At 44.9% G+C, this 15408-nt stretch overlaps 1 pseudogene; it reads left to right on the top strand.

Moving 5' to 3' along the window:
• Positions 7613-11160, top strand: LOC108633885 (annotated as a pseudogene).

Genomic DNA, 15408 nt, shown 5'->3' with positions numbered 1-15408 from the left:
GGCAATTTATGGGTACAAGAGACTTCACACGAGTGCTCTGAGATAATAGAAAAAATTTCTATCCTAAAACTCCTGGAATTTCCTAAAGTGATAAGAGCACCAGGAGCATCTTCTGTTTGAATGCAACTGTGAGTCGGCTCCTGCATGGGCCTGGTTACCAGGAAGACCAAGCGATGAATTTGTTGTTGTTATTTAGTTGCTTAGTTGTGTCCGACTCTTTGTGATCCCATGGACTGTAGCCCCCAGGCTCCTTTGTCCATGGGATTCTCCAGGCAAGGATACTGCAGTTAAGTTGCCACTTCCTTTTCCAGGGGATAAGCTTGGAATTTTCAGTCCCTACCCCCAGCGCCTTCTCCAGAGAGGGGAGAGGGGCTGGAAATGGACTGAATAACTGATCATCCCTATAGGAGGAGGCCTCCCTCAAATCCCAGAAGCACGGGGCTCGGGGAGCTTCTAGGTTGGTGAGCACAGCCATGTGCTGGGAGGGTGACCTTAAGTCTACAGGGACAGAAACTCCTGGGCTCAGGATCCTCCCAGGCCTCACCCTATGTGTCTCTTCACCTGCCTGCCCCTCTGTACCCTTCATCAGATCCTTTAATATACTGGTGAATGTGTTCTCCTGAGTTCTGTCAGTGGCTCCAGCAAACTAACCAAACCTGAGAAGGGGGCTGTGGGAGCCGAAATGCACAGTCCATCAGTCAGAGGCACAGAGGACAACTGGACTTGGGCCCAACATCTGCAGCGGGGGAGGGGGGAGCGGTCTTGAGGGACTGAGCCCTCCCCTGTGGGATCTGACTCTGTCTCCAGGTAGACAGCATCAGCGTGGAGTCAAACTGCAGGGCACCTAGCTGCGGTGCTTGGTGGGGGAAGCCCCCCACATCTGGCATAAGAAGTGAAGGAGAGACCCAGGAGGAAGGGCTGGGCTTCTCTAAGCCAAGTTCATATGGCTCACCCCCTCAACTACAAATGGGCACTTGTCATCTACCCCTACGAGGATTTACTCATGGGCTACTGCAGCTGCTGACCTTCAACACCCCCTGAAAGGAGCTCAGGGTTGAGAGCAGAAATGAGGCATCTGTACCCGAGGGAAAAACTGGCAGGACAGATCTTCAGATAGATATTTTCAGGAGCTGATTTTCTGAGCCCAATTCTTGTATCTCCTCATACCCAGAAAAGCACTAAAATCCTTCATGGTAACAACTGCTCCTCGTGGCTAGCAGAAAGCTTCATGAGATGCGCAGAAAGCTTCTGGAAAAATCTGTGTCTGACTGCATGTATTTCCCGTTTACCAAAATCACATGCATACTGTCCCTCCCCCTACCGCGTCTCTCTGGCGCAGTTTCCCAGAGCTGACGTGCTGTCTCCCAGGCTGCAGTCCTCATTTTGCCCCAAACAGAACTTATCTCACAGCTCTCATGTGCATTTTGAAGCCGACACTCTCCTGACCACCCCGTCGCCTTCACTGACTGGGAATACAAAGACGGAAAAGAGAGGCACAGAGCTGCAGACCTGCCCTGCTTTACTTAAGGTCCGGGTAGACCTGTTCTGAGGTCAGCTTCTGCCTCTAGTGCCCGACTGGGAATCAGGGGTGTTGGTGTGATGAGAACCGCCAAAGGGGAATCAGAACCCCCCATCCCGAGCAGGGCATGCCACCATTCACTGGGAATGTTCACAGAGCAAGCCTGCAAAACAGATCCTATGCCTCCCTTTCCGAGAAAAGGGAATGGGATGGGCCAGAGCCTACGGGGCCTTCCCAGAGTGGACCTGCACTAAAGGCCCCCTGACAGGGTTACAAATGGGCTCCACATAGAGCGGCAGAGACAAACCAGAACACAGTCAGAAAAAGGCCCCCGGGATTGCGTGGTCCCCAAAACCTGACACACGAGAAGCTGGAAAGGAACCGGAGAGGTTTACCCTAAAGAGAAGATTGAGAGGCAGCGGATCCCTGCTTTGGGCAGTCAGGAAACAGAGGTGGCAGCAGCCCTGGACTGCAGAAGTGGTAACGGAGGGAAGGAGGTTCCCACACTCTCCAGGAAGAACCTTCTGACAAATATGCGCAGAAAGACAATGAACCGTGGTGAGGCATGCCCCACTCCCATCAGTGGACACGGGTCAACACAAGGCTAGGTAATCTGCACTTAATGACAGACTGCCTACCACGCCAGGGGCCCAGGACACAGACCCGCCAAGTTCATGACCATAAAACTGAACCAGCTGACTGGTGACGATACCAGGAGGAAAACTCCAGTCTCTGACCTGACTCAGCACTTCAATACGGATTCCTGACCTTCTTTCCCCTCTTTCAAAGGCTTCAAAACACACACACAGACACACACACTGAAGAAGAGCTATGGAAAGTGAAAGCAGAGAATGACGCAGTGACACGTCCGCCGCACAGCCTAAGGGCTCGGGCAACGGGAAGAGAGGCCAGGAGGAAGAGAGGCCAGGAGGCGCAGGGCAGACTCTGAAAAAGGCAGGAAGGGGAGGAAGTACTAACTCTCTCGATTAATCAAGATCATCAGTCCCAAGATCAGTCCCTGCTTCCCACGGAGCTGGGCTTTCCATTGCGATGAGGGGTATCCCGGGGGGTCGACAAGTCTTTCAGCCCCCTGAAGTCACACAGCTGATGAGGGGTGCAGCCTGAATTAAAACATGTGTCTGGGGACTTCCCTGGTGGTCCAGTGGCTGAGACTCTGTGCTCCCAATGCTGGAAGGCATGGATTCAATCCCTGTCAGAGAACTGTATCCCACATGCTGCAACTAAGACTCAGCACAGCCAAAATAAATAAATAAGCATTTTCATAAGTAAATAAAATGTGTGTCTGTTACTAAGGTCCATTCTGATTCCCTCCCCGAATAATAATAAGAAAAAAATATTTTAAAACAAGAAGTTTTCTCTTAAAAAAAAAAAATCCTTAAATTCTCAACTATACTAGAATTTTTAGAACTCATGATATATACATTGTTCTCAAATAGATCAACCTCAGGCAGAATGACCAGGAGGAAAAGAAGATATAAATCATCAATATAGGGAATGAAAAAGAGGACATCAGCAGATTCTTTAGACATTAAAAGGGTAACATGGGAAATTATGAACAAGTTTATGTCAACATTTGATAACTTATATGAAATGGACAAATTCCTTAGACATGAACTGTCAGAGCTCACTCCAGAAAAATAGATAAGCTGAAGAGTTCTCTAAAAGAATTCAAATTACTAGTTAAAATCATCACCAAAAGTGAACTCCAGAAGCAGACAGCTTCACTGATGAATTATATCTAACATTTAAGGAAGAAATTAGACCAATTCTGTACAAATTCTTACAGAAAATAGAAGGCTTCCCAACTCTTTTATGCCTGTATTATGCTGATACCAAAGCCAGACAGAGAAAGTACAAAAAAGAAGACCACAGACAAACATGCCTCATGAACACAGATGCAAAAATCTAAAATACTAGCCAATCGAATATCATGATCAAATGGAGTTTCCTCCAGGAATCAAGGTTAGTTCAATATTCAAACATCAATGTGATTTACTCTATCAATAGGCTTTTTTAAAAAACCTCATGTGATCATCAGTGGATGGAGAAACAGTATCTGACAAAATGCAACGTCCATTCATGATGAAAAAAATTCGGTACACTGGGAATAGGGAACTTCTTCAACTTGATATAGAGACAAGGACATGTTATTATAATAGTAATACCCACTTCATTGGGTTATTCTGAGGATTAAACAAGTGCCAAAGAATTGATGCTTTTAACTGTGGTGTTGGAGAATACTCTTGAGAGTCTCCCAGACAGCAAGAAGATCAAACCAGTCAATCCTAAAGGAAATCATAGTCCTGAATAGTCATTGGAAAGACTAATGCTAAAGCGGAAGCTCCAATACTTTGGCCACCTGATGTGAAGAACTGACTCATTGGAAAAGACCCTGATGCTGGGAAAGATTGAAGGCAGGAGGAGAAGGGGATGACAGGGGATGAGATGGTTGGATGGCATCACTGACTTGATGGACATTAGTTTGAGCAAACTCTGGGAGATAGTGAAGGACAAGGAAGCCTGGTGTGCTGCAGTCCATGAGGCCGCAAAGATTTGGCCCCGACTGAGCGACTGAACTGAACTGAAACAAGCTGAAATTGTCAAGGATTTAGAACAGTGCCTAGCAAAGGGTTATGCTGCTACTGTTGCTAAGTCGCTTCAGTCGTGTCCGACTCTGTGCGACCCCATGGACTGCAGCCCACCAGGCTCCCCCGTCCCTGGGATTCTCCAGGCAAGAGTACTGGAGTGGGGTGCCATTGCCTTCTCCATGCAAAGGGTTATGTGCTATGATAAATGTAGCTGTGACTACTATGAAAAGTCTTAATGATAAGAAGTAAACAACAAAAGGTAAGTACCCATGACCATGATAAAGAATGAACTGCTACTACCCACAGTAACAGTTGAATCTCATGGACGTAATGCTGAACGAGGGAAGCCAAACACAGGAGAGGACCTTATTAAAGGATTCCATTTATGGCTGAACTTCAAGAAAAGGCAAGAGCAGTCAATGGTGACAGAGGTCAGAACAGTGGTTACCTTTGGGTCAAGGGTCATGAGTGGAGGAGAAGGCACAAGGGAACCTTCTGGCATACTGGGCAATGTCCAGTATCTCATCTGGAGCAGCAGTTCCTGGGAAGTGTATGTAAACATTCATCAAGCTGCGTATTAAAAGACTGTGTACTTTACTGTATGTAAGTTACACTGGAAAAATAAGTACCCACAAAACAGCACATGTACTCTAGGATGTAAAATATTTATGCCTGCATCTGCGTAAGATATGTGAAAGGAGCACCAAACTATTATCTCAGGGGGGAGATTTTTTCCCCCAGTTTATTTTTAATGTATGACTTGCTTCTTTAAAAATAATGAGTATGTGCTATTTACCTAACTGGAAAAATATTTTTAAAGCTTTTTTCTTAAGGAAAAAAAAAAAATGCCCAGACCTTTGGGTCTGGTGACTTTCTTCCTTGACTGTGTCTCTCACTGAGCTCAGCACTGCCTGTACCAGCCCCCAAACTGGGTGCTTATGTTTTCCATTCCAAGAAATGGGATGCTATACAATAGTTAAAAAAAAAAAGTTATGTGGAACTAATGGTATTCTCATTGAAATACTATCATTATATATACATAACACAGAAGGCAGTGACAGTCTCATTACGAAACCACTAGTGAAATAAAAGGAAAGTTAGGTAGTTCTCCAGAAAAATGATCCAGGAGGATGTATACAATAGTGATTTCCTCTAGGAAACATCTACAATATGATAGTGATGGGCGGGTGTCTAAAAGGACCTTTGCTTTGCCTATTCTTTATAAGGAGATGACTGTGTTACTTACGATACTAGATTCACAGGAGCTGGATTTCGAGGTACAAATATGGGAAGAGAGATCAGGGAATGAATGCTGTGGGGTTGGACTGAAACTAGAGATATCAGTATACACAATGGTTTCTTCATATATGAAGATGAACACGGAAATGCGTATGTGTTTATTTCCTAGTTTTGTCTGCTGACAGGAAGTAAAGATATCCTAGGAGCAAGAAGCCATTTAGCATCCAAATCTTGGCTTCTCAACACCATTCTCCAACCAAAGAAACTAGGGCTCCTTGGAGAGATGGCTGACTCAGGAATAAGGGCAGGAAAAGCAGTGGATGAACCCAGATCACTTTGCTGTGCTCCAGCAAGGGAGGGCTTGAAGCATGACAGGGACGTATCTGAAGAAGGCAGGAGTGCACCTGAAGCGGTTCCCCCTGGGAAATCTGGGACAACTTGAGCATCAAGATAAATACTGCCAGCAACAGATTAGAACCCACTGGATAAACGAATAATGGTAGAGTCAATACTGAAATAAAAAAACAAATGAATAAACACTTGAGTGAGAAGGGAAAGTTCTTCCTTAAAGTAGAAATGCCAGCTAATAAATGCAGGAGTAGAGAAAAGGACAGAATGTCACCAACTGGCAACCATCAGACTAATAACTGTTTCAGACAAGAACCATGAGTGCTAAAACTTGTGGGTAAGTGTCTGATGATAAACAAAGATTATATATGAAAAGAGAGAGTTTTATGGTGGAGAACGTGGCTGACACCACCATAATCAAGAGATCAAAGTTCAATACCGGGACAAAGTGAAAGCACCTGATACAGTGCTTTAAGGACAAAAGGCCATTTCTGCGACATTCCATCCAAAGCATATCTGAATCATATCAGGAGGAAACAGACAAATCCACACTGAGGGACATTCTATAAAGAGATGGCCTGACTTTTTGAAAAATGTCAAGGTCACAAAAGATAAAGAAAGACTGAGGAACTGCTTCAGATCAAAGAAAAGTAAAGAGGGGGTGGTTACAGTTCAGTGCAATCTTGGGCCAAGAAAAAATAAAAATTTTTTTTTTCTTTTTGCTATAAAAGACATTAGTGGTAAGTTTGAAAAAAAGTCTATGATTAGACAATTAACACAGAATATCAGTGTTAATTTCCTGATATTATTAAACCATGGCTATGTAAGAAAATGCCCTTGGATTTCAGAAAAGAAACACTGACGTACTTAGGGGTACTTCATATGTCCATATGTACAACTTATTCTCAAAAAGATCAAGGAAAAACATAACAGCGAGAGAGACAAGTGTTGGTGTGAATGTAGCAAAGAGAATCCTTGTGCAGTGTTAGTAGGAAGGTAACTTGCTGCAGCTACTATGGAAAACACTATGGAGGTGCCTCCAAAAATTAGAAATGGAACCATCATATGAGCCAGCAATTCCACTTCTGGGTATTTCCCCAAAGAAAATAAAAACACTAATTTTAAAAAACACAGTGCACCCCTAAGCATTCTTTACAATAGCGAACATATGCAAGCAGCCTCAGTGCCCATCCGTAGATGAATGGATAAAGGAGATACGGGGTGTGGATAGAAGGGAAGTCTACTCAGCCATGAGAATGAATGAATGAAATCTCGCCATCTGTGACAACACAGACAGATCTAGAGGGTATTACACCAAGTGAAACAAGTCAGATGGAGAAACAAACACCATGTATCTCATTTATCTGTGGAATCTTAAGAAACAAAACAGAAAGAGACTCAGATTCAGAGAACAAACTGGTTCCCTGAGTGCCAGAGAGGATGGGGATGAACTGCACCGTGGGGGAACAGAGCCAGTAACACTGTAATGTCTGCTGGTGACAGATGGCTGCCAGACTGGCCACGGGGCCGTTTCGTTGCGCACCTGGGACTAACACATGGCTGCCAGACTGGCCACGGGGCCGTTTCGTTGCGCACCTGGGACTAACACAGAGACGCGGGTGGACTGCACTTCAATTTCAAGAGAGAAAGAGAGGGGTTTCTCTGGCGTCCAGTGATTGAGACTCTGCACTCCCACCGCAGGGGGTGAGGCTCAGATCCCTGGGGAGGGAACTAAGATCCTGCCTGCCTCATGGGGCAGCAAAAAGTAAAATATTAGCAATAAAAAGGAGAGAGAGAGAGAGAATAATACAGTAAAATGTTAACATCTGGGGAACCTGTGTGAAGAGCACTCAAAAATTCTTTGCACTATTTGTGCGACTTCTCTGTAAATCTGAAACTATTTCAAAATAAAAATAAGTTAAAATAAATACAAGCTTATTGAAGAAAATGTATTACATTGAAAAACATAAAGAAAACACAACCCAAATGCCTATTTGTTTCTGTCCCACCCATTTTTTTACATGTGTACTATAAAATGTATTTATTTTTAACATTATTGGTTTTATACTAAGGATAATTTTATCCGGCTTTTTTCATTTGTTAAATTGTGAACATTATAAAAATCTCAAATGTTCTTCCAGCCTATGACTACACAGCAGCTTACTGGATATCTTCACTATTACAAATACCACCACGATAAACAGGACGACTGACACCTTTTCAAGATAAAACTTTGTGCACCTCTGATTATTTGCTTAAAATAGGGTTTCCAAATATATCTTAGAAACATTTCTGAATCAAAGGGAATAAAGATTTTTAGGACCCTTGACTCACTTTCAAATCATTTTCCACAAAGCAATTTCTTTTCAGCATTTCTCTGCAGCTTTCCCTTTGCATTCTAACCTGGGGGAAGAGGGAGTAATTCCACAAAACACTGCATCCCCATCAGCGTGGGAAGGAAACAGGGTTAAAAAAAAGAAACCAAAAAACCCTACTGATAAGAATCCATATTAAAAAAGAAAAGACTCCATAAGGACTCCAGGGAGGCCAGGACCCTGGTGCCCAAGAAGGGCAGTCTTTCAGCCACTCCTGGTGGGCTTGCCTTGATTTCCGACATGAAAACCTTAACTTCCACGGGGACAGAAAGTGGGTGTGCACACAGGCCCCAGAAGCTCCCACAAGGAGACAGGAGACAAGTGCGTGGCAGAGGGCAGACCCAGAGGAGAGCTCGAAAGGTTTGAAATGACTCAAAGAGGTGCCGCAACAGCTCTTCTGGGCTTTAAGAACACGCAGGTGGGAGTTGGAACCCCTGCCAGACCCTGGTGGTCCCCTGCCTGCACTTTTCTACCATCAGCAGACAAGGTCAGTGAGGTCTCTGCCAACCTCTGCCATTCCGTTGGTCGGAATGGAAAGACGAAAGTACGTCTATCCAAGCTCACCTTGTTCCAAACCATCTTACCAGGAAGACAAAACAAAGTAAACAGAAACCGACCTACCTTTATTTATTCCTTCACAATGTTAAGAACTGTGGGTAGGTTTTTGTTTACTTTGTTTTATTTATACGTTAATATTTATAGTATTATGTCAAATTTCCAAATGCCCCCATTCTAGTATTCTCTAGAGAAAGCGAGTAACTACTTTTTCATCATCTGGTGACTCTTGAATTCCTACACCTCAGTCACATCAAAGGAAAGAAACCAAGGCTACTTTCCAAAAGGAATATTTGAATTGCAACTAAAAATTGTGACTTTTCTCACCACGAGTGGCTTCACAGAGAAGGGGCTGTAACAGAGGGGAGTGAAATAGCCCCATCTTTCCTTTGATTTCTCTCTAGTCCACTGCTTTATAAAACTAGAAAAACTGGGGCAGAGGGACACAGTGAAAGGGTCTGGGACTTGGCAGGAGTTTAGTGAACCAAACCTGCAGACTGGTTTCACCACCACCAGCCTGAACCACTTCTCATCTTAGCCAACCAGGTGGTTTTTTAATCCTTGTTTGGCTTTTACATAAATGATGCCTGTGGCAACATGCAAAGAATCACAGACATGCTGATGGTGATGCTGATTTGAAGACAACTGTCCAGAGGGAAACTGCCCTGAGGAGAAACCGCTCCACTCATATCAAGAGTGGACCCTCCATGCCCATGTACCCAGCACCATACTAACTAAACAGGAGAAGACAAACTAGGTCAGGAGATGTCCTTCCTCTATGGCAAGAGATGGGACACACAGTTACTTCCCTGCCAAAACGAAGAGTGCAGGTTCTGGCCAGCGCAGTTCACGGTTGGGCAGAGGCTGGCTTAGGATGGCTTCCTGATGGGAGAGGGTGCAAAATGGCAGAGATGGAGGAATAGGGGAGGGGTTGAGTGAAGAGGAACCAGAAGGGCCTGCAGGTACAATGGGGTCACAGCTCTAAATAAAATGAGTTCAAAATTGCTCTGCCACTTATAGCTCTACGACTGTGGGCAAAACTTGACTTCCCTCAGCTGCTTGCCCATCTAAAATAGAGAATCATCATTATTAATAATTCCAAAAGGGCTGCTGGGAGGATAATATGGGTAAAGCTGCAGAGAACACATGGTAGGCGCCCGAAGAACGTCAGTGGATCACTTCTTCAGGACAGAAGCGGATTAAAAATAAACCACATCGGGAACTCCCTGGTGGTTCAGTACTTCGGACTCCATGCTTTCACTCCCAAGGCCTGGCTTCAGTCCTTGGCTGGGAACTAGGACCCCACAAGAGTGGCACAGGGTGGGGAATGGGGCATCCTCTCTGCTGCATCTACTGTGGGAAGCCCATTCTCAGCAATCAGACCATCAAGATTCCAGAAAAGGTTGGCATCACTCTCTCTGAAGGGATGCACAATGATTGTGAAGGGGCCCCGGGCCACCCAGCGGAGGGTCTTCAATCACTTTAATGTAGAACTCAGCCTCCTAGGAGAGGAAAAAAGGTTCCGGGGTGATGAATGGTGGGGAGACAGGAAGGACCTGGCCATCACTGGCATTATCTATACTCACACACAGAACAAGATCAAGGGTGTCACACTGGGCTTCCGTTACAGGATCAGGTCTCTGTACGCCCATTTCCCTATCCATGCAATCATTCAGGAGACTTGCTCTCTTGTCAAAGTCTGAAATTTCTTGGGCAAAAATAACTCCACAAGGTTTGGATGTGGCCTGACAGTGCCTGTTCGCTATCTCAAGCCCATGGAGATGAGCTAATTCTTGAAGGAGGTGGCAGTGGAAGTGCATCAGATTCAGCTGCTTCGATTCAGCGAGCTCCAACAGTTAAAAAGCAAGGATATCAGACACATTTTTGGATGGCATCTATCGTTTCTGACAGAGGAATGGTTCAGCAGACTGATGAATAAAATCTAAGCTATTTGGCTATAGAAACAGCAAGTCCATGCCTCAGCTTGGGGCTGTTACTATAATACTGCAAATTTAAAACAACAAGCATTTATGTCTCTTAATTCTGCAGGGTGGGAAGGTCTTGGCATCAGAGCATAAGACTCCATGTCTGGCGAGAGCCCACTGTGTGTTTTGTAGACAGCTGCTTTCTTATATTCTCACATGGCAGAGTAGAGAAGAAGCAGTTAATCATTCTCAGGGTTAGGATTTCAACACTGAATGTTATGGGGACACAAACATTTAGTCCATAACAGACTGATTTATCTGGTTTTTGTTTTCCCTTTGGTTGCTTATGATTTGGTGTCATGTCTAAGAAACCATTGCAAAATCCAAGATCATGAAGATTAACTCTTGCTTTCTTCTAAGAGCTTCACAGTTTGGCTTTGACATTAAGATCTTTGATCCATCTTGAGTTGATTTCTGTATATGGTGTGAGGCAAGGGTTCAGCTTCTTTCTTTCACATGTGGGTATCTGGTTGTCCCAGCACTATTTTTTCCCTATTGCATGGCCCTGACACCTTTGTCAAAAAGAAAAAAAATCAATTAATCATACACAAATGTGCTAAGTTCTGGAGGCTCAATTCTATTCCATTGATCTATCCATTATCTATCCTTATAACAGGACCACACTGTCTTAATTATTGCAGCTGTGAAAAAAGTTTTGCAATTAGTATGTATGAGTCTTCCAAGTGCGATCTTTTCCAAGATTGTTTTGGCTCTTGGGGGTTCCTTGAAATTCTATAGTAATTTCAGAATCAGCTTTTCCATTTCTGCATAAAAGGCCATTGGGATTTTGATAGAGACTGCACTGAACCTGTACATTGCTTGGAGCAGAGTGAGGATAATGCCACTTTAATATTAAGTCTTCCAATCCATGAAGAGGAATATCTTTCCATTTAAGTCTTCTTCATTTCCTTTCAGCAATCTTTTGCAGTTTTTAGTGCAAAAGTCTGGCATCTCCTTGTTTAAATTCATTTCTAAGTATTTTGTTCTTTTTGATGCTACTATAAGTGAAATTATTTTCTTGATTTCCTCTTTGGACTGCTTGCTGCTAATGGATTGTAGGACAAATAAACATTCCATGAGTCCAGATATAAAAATGGGAGGGAAAGAACAAGCCTTTCTCACAGTAGAGTTCCAACTAATAAAGGTATTAGAAGGAAAGAGGAAGAGACAGGACTACCATCAGAGAAACACCACAGTCAGAACTACTGCAGGTAAGATCCATCAATGGACGTGTTAAAATCAGTGGGCAAAAAGTTCTGAGGCAGGGTAGGGTGGGGAGGACAGGATTTACATAGTCTCAAAGTTATCTCCTCCAAGATACCTAAAAAACTGCAAACGGAAAAAATAAAAACTTCACAGTGGAAAACCGCCACAGACACCAACCTAATCAAGAGGTCAAGGTAGGCGTTATCAGTAAGGGACCCCTGAGACAAGACACTGAGAAGAACACATCACCAGCTTTGTTGTGCTCTTGCCACAAATGCACAACCTCACCACAATCACAAGAAAGCATTGGTCAAACCCAAACTGAGGGGCATTCTGCAAAACAATGGACTGGCCCTCTCTTAAAGCATCAAGGTTATGAAAGGAGAATTGTTAGGGACTGGAGGAGACTCAGGACACCTGATGAGTCGGGGCATTGTGGGATCCTGGGTGAGAGCCTGGAGTAGAGAGAAGATGAGTGGAAAGACAAGTGAAATTCTCATGAGGGGTGGAGCTTCATTCAAGGACTGGCATTCTTCAGGCCATGCCCAACTTGCTGACTACTTGTGAAGACAAAGTTTTACTGGAACACGGTCACGCTCGTTCATTTACAGATGATCTATGCCGCTTTCTCGCTAAAGCAACAGACTTGGTAGCTGGGACAGAGACCTTCTGGCCCATGAAGTCTCAAGGGTTCACTATCTGATCCTTTATAGGAAAAGTCTGTCGACCCCTGGTTTACAGTTCATGATACTGTGCTGAACTTAACTGCCTGTTCTTGCTAATTTTATTATAATTTTGTAAGATGCTAACATCAGGGGAAGCTGGGTGAGGAATATAAGAACACTTGCAATTATTTTTCAATTTTCTGTAAGTCGAAAATTGGCTAAAGATAAAAAGTTAAAAAAGAAAAATCCAGTAGCATCCTTACTGTGAGGCCTTCCTATCAGCCCCCGAAAACACACCTGCTACACTGCTGCCTGTTTCTGCTTCACTGCCTTCCCACCAGAGGATGGTCTTCCTTTTCTTTCTGTAGCCATCAAAGCTGTCCCTTCACAAGTGCCACTTCCTCCATAAAACCTTGGCTCCTGGTTTCACGGCCACTCTCAGCTCTGGCACCTGGCAGCCTCTGCCTCAGGTTACAGTTACCTCCGTATCTGCTTCTCTCACTGGGTTACAAGCTCCGGAAGCTCACATTAAGTCTTACTCATCATCTTTGGACTTCTCCAGCCAGTCTTGAGAATCTGACAACCAGGATTCCTCATAATCGCTGAGCAGCAAGTGTTAATACCTCAATCCTCAAAAAGCCAGCCCTGAGCACCGCAGGGGACAGAAAGGCTGCAGGGTCCTCATCAGCACCTTGCGCGCTGCCTGCCTGCTCAGCAGGCAGAGGGTAGGCCTAGAGACAGCACCCACCCAAAGGGCACCGTGGGCCAAGCACCACGCTAGGCACTTCACACAAGCTCTTTGGCGCTTATGATTAGCCTCTTTAGGTAAATATTTCACCCATTTCAGACACAAACCTGAAGACCTAAGCAACCAACAAATTACTTAAGGTCCCACAGCCAGTAACTCATAGAGGGAGATTTAATGGTTGTGTGAGATCCTGTCACTGCTTTAGCCATCACTGGCTACCCACAGATGAGCAAGGGGGCAGCCCAATCCTGGTTCACCATCCTCCCAGGTGGTTCCCAGGCTGGCTGGTCACCCCAGGTTCAGCCAGCAGTAGATGGTGCCTTTTGGTTCAAAGACTGACTCTCTGCTGCGGCAGTGAGGACCAGGCAGCCACACAAGGCCACTCCGGGCAGCGGCTCCGCACCCAATCATGGAGGCCAGCATTCAGAGACATTGCCGTGCGCTTTCCTGGGCCAGCTTTTATCATGAGGTCAGGCTCGGGCCTCAGATGGCACTGTTTTGATCCCAGCTCTGCCTGTATTTTGCCTTGACATTAGGCCACTGCTGCCCATTAAAGGCCTGTTGTCAGTCAAGTTGTATGAGCACAACTGAAGGTCATTTCCATGACCTTTGCCTCCGAGTCACATCACGCTTTCAGGTAGCAGGGTTTGGGCAGACGGGTTATCCGAAGTCCACAACAGAGCAGCATGAACGAGTCAGGAAGAATCAGACCCTGTGGGGACAGAGGATTGTCTCACGGTGTCTGTAAGAGCGTCCATGATTATTATACCACCTGCACTAAACCACGAGCTGCTGAGCTGTGGACTGCCTGACCGTGTTCTCTTAATAGGAGGAAGAAAAATCCACCTTATTGGTCTGATTTTTTAAAGCAAGTAGTATTAACATTTTCTTTCTAAAATGTTATTTATTTATTTGTGGCTGGGCTGGGTCTTCGTTGCTACGGGCGGGCTTTCTCTAGTCTCGGCGAGTGGGGTCTGCTCTCAAGTTGTAGTGCACAGGCTTCTCATCACGGTGGCTTCCCTTGTTGAGGAGCATGGGCTCTTGGTGTGCGGGCTTCAGCAGCTGAAGCAAGGGGGCTCAGCAGTTGGAGCACATGGGCTTAGATGCTCCAAGGCACGTGGAATCTTCGTGGACCAGGGACTGAACCCATGTTCCCTCCACTGGCAGGCCGATTCTTATCCACTGGGCCACCTGGGAAGTCCTGACATAAAAATCAAGATATAATCCACACACTCCCAAATTCACCCTTTTAAAGTGTACGATTCTGTGGTTTCCAGTATGTTCACCTGCTGTGCAAGCGGCACCACTAGCGACCTCCAGGACATCTTCATCACCCCTTTCCCCTTACAAAGGAAAGCTGTTCCCATCAGCAGGCACTCCCACCTCCTGAGGCGTCTTCCCCTCTTTGTTCCAGACATCAGGAAATTCAGGACAAGGCCAGACTCCAGCAGCCATACACTAGCCTTATCCCTAGGTCTCATCATTTTCTATTTACCTCATCTACTTCATTTTCCTAAATAAATACTAACCGTAACAACTGCTACCAGGTTATGAAGCACTTTCACTGGGACTTTCACTATTTATTTTCCTCCTCACACCAATGCTCTGAGGTATAGGAGCTGTAACTAGCACAGTGATCAGAGTACCTTGTCTAAAGTCAGGGAACTGATAAGCGTTAGCACCAGGATTTAAACCTAGACAAACTGGCATCAGAGCCACCTGATTATCCGTTTGCATGCCCTTCACCACCTTTTCAGGACAAGGCAAAGCTTAAAATGCTATTAGTATTACGGAGGGGCAGCACAGAAGCTCTTTCCCTTCTTCAATTAAAAACAACTACTGAATCAACTACCAAAGGCAGGAGGAACTTGAAACACTTAGAATGTCACAACTAGATGGAAAACTAAAATTGTACCAAAAATTCATATTGTGTCTTAGAATAATCTTTAAAAAATTCAGATCAGACCCAATAGTGGCATCTCAGTCAACATGCAGCAGAAAATTTGGCAAGACACTTGGCAGAGAGAAACCATAAGCACTCACCCTCCACTCATCCCTTTAGTGTTTCTGAGGGCCTACTGCACGCCTGGCACTGTTCCACGTACTGGCTGACATATGCGGAAATGGTGGGATTTCTCTGTCCCTGACAAATCACATTC

Source organism: Capra hircus, chromosome 25 (assembly GCF_001704415.2).
Source record: "Capra hircus breed San Clemente chromosome 25, ASM170441v1, whole genome shotgun sequence".
Lineage (NCBI taxonomy): Eukaryota > Metazoa > Chordata > Mammalia > Artiodactyla > Bovidae > Capra > Capra hircus.
This window is presented reverse-complemented; position numbering and strand designations above follow the sequence as displayed.